Raw genomic sequence first — 7454 nt, forward strand, 5'->3', positions numbered from 1 at the left:
AGCCCTCAATTTATTTTTCTTTCTCTCTATGGCCGAAGGCCTTCTTTCTCTTTTTCTCTGTTCTTTGTTTTTCTTGGTTGTTCTTGAAGTTTCTTCCAAACGAAGACTTGTGCCCCTTTTTATTATTTGACCCATAAATTTAATTATTTCATGGGCTTGGGCCATAGTATATGGCCGGCCACCCTACAAATGTTGGGCCTTGTCTTCATTTTATTATTAGCCCAATTTCCTTTGGTTTATTTTTTTGAAACTCCCGAAACTAATTTCCAAAGTTCCAATTTTTCCCTTGGCCTTTCTCCATATTTCCGCATCAAAATTTTCAGGGGCAACGTATACATATTGGCTAGAGTCAAAATATTGCCTTGTCTCTACAAGTCACAGTTATTTCAAAATCTCCGAATATGCGAAAGTACGGGATATAAAATCCTCCCCCCCCCTTTATAACATTCGTCCTCGAATGTTCGACTAACCTTATTGGGTTTCGTCATACTTGGGGAAAGCCTCTGTCTATCCTTTCAAAATTCTCAAATCGTTACAATTTGTTATCTCCCTTTTCATACTTACTTACCTTTTAATTCCTAGCATCATTAAACTAAATCTTTCCAGCTTTTCTCCACGGTGAGGCTGGTATCCGTCTACTTATAACATTTATATCATACCTCTTGCTCTACCTTCTTGGTTTCATTCAGTCAATGTTCTTCATATACAGCTATACTAACTGCTGGGCCCCACCGCTAATCCATATAGTCATGATTCGGAAGTCATCCATATACTTACACACTTACTACAATTTCGCTTACAAGATATCCTCGAGTACTATTCAAACTTATTCTGATTTCCAAACTATGTCGCACCTCCTTCTTCTTTTAATCATCTGGTACGTTCTATTTTCCTTTAGGTTACCCCAGAGTTCTCATCGGTCTTTTATATCAACATTTATGAAAATTGGGTTCACTTCCCAGGGGGTCACCCATCCCAAGATTACTCTGGCCCCAGCACGCTTAACCTCGAAACTTTCATGCATTTTGATGCGTTAATGCTAATATAATTACGACAACTGCCCCACATGACCTTTGTCACGCAATTTAGGGTAGATCGGGGTCTTAGTATATTTTCGGAAAGTTTTCGTAGTGGGTCCCACCCCGGTCTAAACCATACAATTATCATATCGCCCTTCTAAATCCTCAATGTCCATTTCCATCTGTATATTTATAGCTATCTCATATAGTTCTATTGGGTTGAATTACCTTACTTTTACTAACACCCAGAAGAAGAAAATCACGTAATATGATAGAGTACAGATCTATGCATACACATATCTCTTAAGAAAATATTAATAATATACCTGGGTCTGCACTTGGTGCCGCTCCTGGGTCCTGTCGGCTGGTCAGCGCATATAGGCGGTTCGATGGACTTCCGGAACAGGAGGCTCTGCCACGGCCTCTGCCACGGCCCGCTGGTGCCGGTGTGCCCCGTCCCATCGGGCGCATAGCTACGGAAGGGGAAGACGAACCGGCGACTGACCCGGTAGGCTGAGCTGCTCCCCCGGCACTGTCCCTGAGTGGGAAATCTCTCATATAGTGGCCCTGCTGGCCGCAGGTAAAGCAAGGACCCGTGGCATGATGACACTCCCCCTCCTGGTGGTGTCTTCTACAATGAGGACATCGGGGTAGGGGTGGCCTCAACTGGCTGGAACCCCTGTCCATCTGTAAGCCTGAAGCCCTAGAGCTCTGGCCTGCCCTTGAATACTCTGCACCATCCGGTCCCCAGCAGGGGAACTGCGGGGGTGTGCTCTGTGCTGGTTGGGGAGGATATCTGCTCTGCTGCTGCTGAGGCTGCCTGCCTCGCGATTCCCCAGAATATCTCGCGGATCTGGACCTCTTGGGCTGACCCCTGTCATAATCCCTGTCAAGCTGACGCCCTCGGTGTCGGTCCTCCATACTCTGGGTGTGGGCCTGTATACGGGCAATGTCCATCCCTGTCTGGGCCGCCATCACCGTACAACTTTCAACCAAATAATCATCCAGCCCTATCACATACCGGTGCATCCGGTCAGTCATATCTGCGACATAAACGGGCGCATATCTGGCCAGCGAATCAAACTCCAGACTGTACTCCCTGACACTTCTGCCCCTCTGTCTCAATAGCAGGAATCTGTCTACTCTGGCCCGCCTCACCTCCGGAGGTAGAAAATGGGCCAGGAAGGCCTCTGTAAACTCTCCCCATACGGCTGGAGGGGCACCCTCGCCTCTGGACAACATCCAAGACTCGTACCAATTAGCCACTACATCGTGCAACCGGTATGACGCCAACTCAACCGACTCTGTCTCGGAGGCACTAATCAATCGCAGGGTACGCTGCATCTGTCGGATGAACTCCTGAGGGTCTTCTGCGGGCTTTGACCCGGAAAACTCTGGTGGGCGACAAAGCAGAAAATCACGGGCCCTCTGACTATCGCGCCTGTCTACACGATCATCCCCTGCTCCCTGTCTGTAAACCTGCCCCGCTACCAATTGAGTCAATAACTGGAATGCCTCTCGCAGGGTCCCATCATCCGCCCCTGGCTGGGGGGCTGAGATACAGGTACTGGTGCCGCGGGAGCTGGCGGTGGAGCCGCCCCCTGTGCTACAGCTGTGGCTGCTCCAAATCCCTCCGATACTGGTGGCGTAGCAGAACTGGCCGTCGAAGGCACAACATCTGGCTCAATCTGGACACGAGCCCTAGTAGTCACCTGAGCTAGGCTGGTCTCACCTGCCGCAGTAGACTTGCCCTTCTGGGCAGCTGTTATATCCCGCAATTTTGCATATTCAAAAAAAAAATTGAATTAAAATAATTGTGACAAGTGAAGGACAAGGTCATATTTTGATTTTGTTTAATACATATAAGTTGTTCATGGAAAATATTGGTGTGGAAATATGGGAGGAGGCCAAGGGCGAAATTGAAATTTCGGAAATTTATTTCGGGAATTACAAATAAGATCCGTAAATTAATTGGGCTCAAGAAAGATGGAAAAAAATTGAGGCCCAAGAGTTGAGGGGTGGCCGGCCATAGTGCCAAGGCCCAAGCCCGTGGAATTTAATTTTATCCATGTGATAAATATGAAAAAGGGCCATAAACTTCTTCATTTTTCAAGAACTTCCAAGAAAGAGAATGGAGAGCCAAGAACAAGGGGCCATTTCGGCCAAGAGAGGGAGAAGATGAAGATCAAAAATCTTGATCAAAAAATTTATTTCTTTTAGTATTCCTACTAATTCAAGGGTCCTCTTCAACGTGGTATAATTGTTGAAACAAGAGAACCGCTCTTTGTCGCAAAATCACAACCCTAGCTAAGTGAGGATGTTGAAGATGAAAAGGTAAGATTTTATCATCTTTTATATGTTATGAAGGGTTTGTTTACGTTGTAGTATGTGGAAATGGATAAAATTCATGGAAATATGGTTGTTGGAGTCTTGGCCGTGTGGTATGTGTGTTGTGTAGGAAGAATGAATAAATTTCTATGTAGCAATTTGATTGTTGTTAATATGTATTCTATGAGGAGAATGAGGGCTTGGTGGTTTAAATTGATGTTGGAATGATTACGGGCTGATTTGCAAGTTAATATGATCTTGGTGTCGTTTCTTTAATTGTAAGAATAATGTTGTTAAAATATGTGTTGTGGAGATAGTTCATGAATTTGGAAGCAAGAAATGCATTAAAAATTTGTTTCTAGGGAAGTTGGAGAGTTTTTGGGTGGATTATGGTTTGGTGGAACTTTTGCATATTTTGTAGAATAATGGAAAATGTTCTTGAATTGTATTTGAATGGTCTTGAATTAGTGAATAAAGATAAAAACGTTGACGTTAGTTTGATAGTGTGAATTTGGGATGGAAGTTGTTGAATTATGTAGAAAAGAAGACTATTTATATTATAATGTATTTTGTGATGATGGTTGATGTTGTTGGTATTGTTGGGTTGTTGTTGTTGATATTTTGGGCCGAGATGATTCTCGGGGGCGTTGAATTTATAGGGGAAATGCTGCCGAAATTTCGGTAGACAAAATGAATTTAAGCTTGAAACTTACATTTGGCAACTATGACCAATTGTAGATTTTGGACGAAACGGGGATTGAGTTTGGACGAGCGTAAGGCGCAAGTGAGGTATGTAAAGCTATCCCTTTTCTTCTCTTGGCATGTCCTAGGTGTACTAGATTCGGATTTGAGCCTCGTAGGTTATTCTACTCATGGGAATGCGAGTCTGAATTTTTGGTACTATTCATTCAGCACAATTGAATTATAGCCCTTAAGTTTTGTTGGAAAACTGTTCAAACATCCATAACCCGTACAGACGTGATAGGCTCGCTTTGAAACCTTCATGGATGACTCCATAGAGTCCAATGTTTGTAATTTATATCCGCCACCTCGACTTGACCCGAGGTGGGCCCACAAGTTCCGAAACTTCCTTCGTTTGTCTCACTTGAGCTATTTTTGTATGATATAAAAGTAATACTTTCGTCTATGAATCTAATACTCCATTTGATTCGTTCCATAAGTCATTGGAAAGCTCCTTAATGTGAATATCCTGATGTGAGCATGTAATTCGATATAAGGAGTTTGCTATGAGTAATCTGATATAAGTATCCGAAATAAGTATTCCGATATAAATAATCCGTTACGAATATCCTGATAATACATTCGATTCTTTCATCGGGTTTTAATTTATGTGCACCTAGTTTCTTACTACTCCGCTCGTATATATGCTATGATCCCTTTCACCGAGTTCCCGGCCGGTATGTATCGTGCGTATGGTTCGCCGAGTCCTTTGTCTAGGGGTCGGGTTCCATGTATGTAATTCTAAAAGTATGAGGTGTCCGGCTCCGGGGTACTGTGGTATATGTCCGTCCCCGGTTGCCGTGTATATGGAGTATGATGTGTTCGGTTCCGGAGTACTGTGGTATATGTCCGTCTCCGGTTACCGTGTACGGTTCTGCGGTACTGTGGTATATGTCCGTCCCCAGTTACTGTGTATATGGATTATGATGTGACTGGTCCCCGGGTTCTCGTGGTATATGTTCGGTCCCCGAGATACCGTATACATGTTATGAAATCTTCTGGAGCATGGTGTGTTATGGCGCCAGAGACGGGAGTGGCGACCATGTTCCTGCGCCCTTTGCATGACTTTGGTATGCATCAGTTGTGGTTGAAAAGTAAGTATTCTGATATTCTGGATAAGCTACTTACCTTCGGTATTTTTCTGATATACGATTTTGGTATACATGAATCTATTCACCGAGTCCCTCACCGAGGTTCGGGGCACGTTGTATGTATGTGTGATGCATGATTCTAACATGTGTGATTTATGTTTGGAAAGTAATAAATTTGGTTATTGACCGCTTGGTCGCGATATGTGTGATAGTGACCGCTGGACTTTTGGCCGCGGTAATTGTGTGTTTGATTTTTTGTGTGTATGAGACGGAAATGTTTTTCAAAGGAAAACAAAGTATTTTGGCATTTTGATTGACGTATTTGTCTTCCGGAACCTTTTATGTATGATTTGTACGTCAGATGCAACACTTTGGTATTCTGGATATTGTGCTCACCTTCTGTACATTTTACTTCGGTTATGGCTTCGTTTTTTGGTGATTCATGCCTTACATGCTCAGTACATATTCCGTATTGACCCCCTTTCTTCGGGGGCTGCGTTTTATGCCGCACAGGTACTCCCAGATAAGTTGAAGATATTATGGAAGATGTTCCAGCGAGGATGGCAAGCTCCATTTGCTCCCGGAGAACTGCCGAGTCAGAATATATGTGTTAAAGGTCCTGTTAATGTTAGAGACTTTGCAGACAGAGTCGTGGGTATTGGTTGTCAGTCTGTAAGTGGCTCCGTCAGCCGATATGTCGGTTTGTGTTATGTACTGAATTTTGTATGATCATAGATTTGTTCGGCATGGAAGCTACAAGAAAGAATATTTCAAAAAGAAAAAAAAATTACTATGTATTTTCTCTTATTTGATTTAAAAAGTTTGACGTGATTTTATGCACAGCAAAGTCTGAGGGTTCGCTCGGCCCTAAGTAAGGGTGGGTGCCCATCACACCCTAGTAAGGTTGGGGTGTGACAGCAGCTGTGGCCTTCTTCGGAGGCATCGCTGAAAATATAACAATTCGTCAGGAAAGAACCATCCTGATAACATAGCTCTATCGCACGATCTAGGACCAGAAGGAAAGATAACACCCTAAATGCCCTGTAGCCTCCTGTTTATAGATGTGGTGCACAACACACCGATAACCAAGACTCTACTAGACACGGTCTGTAGACAATCCGATCAAGTATCTAATTCAATTCTATTGAATGAAAAAGGGCCAAATTCAAGCTCGGATTTCTAGGAGTAGAGTCGTCCCCGAAGCTCGTATTTTAGCCTAACATACCTAGGACATGCCAAGAGAATGAAAAGCAAAGCCTTACATACCTTAGTTGCGCCTTACGCTCGCTCAAATTCAATTCCTGTTTCGCCCAACATCTACAAATGGTCATATTTACCAATTGTCATTAGTAAGACTTTTATCATTCAAATCTTTAATTCATTACTTGTCTACAAAATTTTGGGCAGCATTTTCCCTATAAATTCAACGTCCCCGAGAGTCATCTCGGCCCAAAATATCAACAACAACAACCCAACAATACCAACAACATCAATAATCATCACAAAATACATTATAATGTAAATAGTCTTCTATTCTACATAGTTCAACAACTTCCATCCCAACTTCACACTATCAAACTAATGTCAACGTTTTCATGATTATTCACTAATTCAAGACCATTCAAATACAATTCAAAAACATTTCACATTATTCTACAAAATATGCCAAAGTTCCACCAAACCATAATCCACCCAAAACCTCCCATTTTCAACATAAATGTTCACAACACATTTTTATCTTCCAATTTCACTTACAACAATCATCATTTACACCTTACAACTTCATTTTCTCAATTACATAATTTATAATAAAATTGCATACTTTCCGACAACAACTCCACAACAAATTCTTCATGTTAACTTAAACCATTATTCTTCCATCTACTTCACCAAGTTAAAATCAACACAATTAACATACTAAATAATATTTGTTCATTTTTCCTTCACCTACATAGCATCACACGGCCACACACTCACTCACACCACACGGCCTCATCCACAACACAGCATATTCATGCTTTTCATTCACTTCTACATACTACAACACACATAAACCTTCTATAACATATAAAGGAGTAGAATTCTTACCTTTTTCTTCAAACTTCCACTTGCCAACACAAGCACTTCCTTGCCTTAAAATTTATACCATGTTGAAGAGCATCCTTGAGTTAGTAATATTGCTAGAAAATTATGATTTTTGGATCAAGATTTGAAGCCCTCAATTTTATTTTTCTTTCTCTCTATGGCCGAAGGCCTTCTTTCTCTTTTTCTCTCT

This window comes from Lycium barbarum, chromosome 11, assembly GCF_019175385.1.
Source record: "Lycium barbarum isolate Lr01 chromosome 11, ASM1917538v2, whole genome shotgun sequence".
NCBI lineage: Eukaryota > Viridiplantae > Streptophyta > Magnoliopsida > Solanales > Solanaceae > Lycium > Lycium barbarum.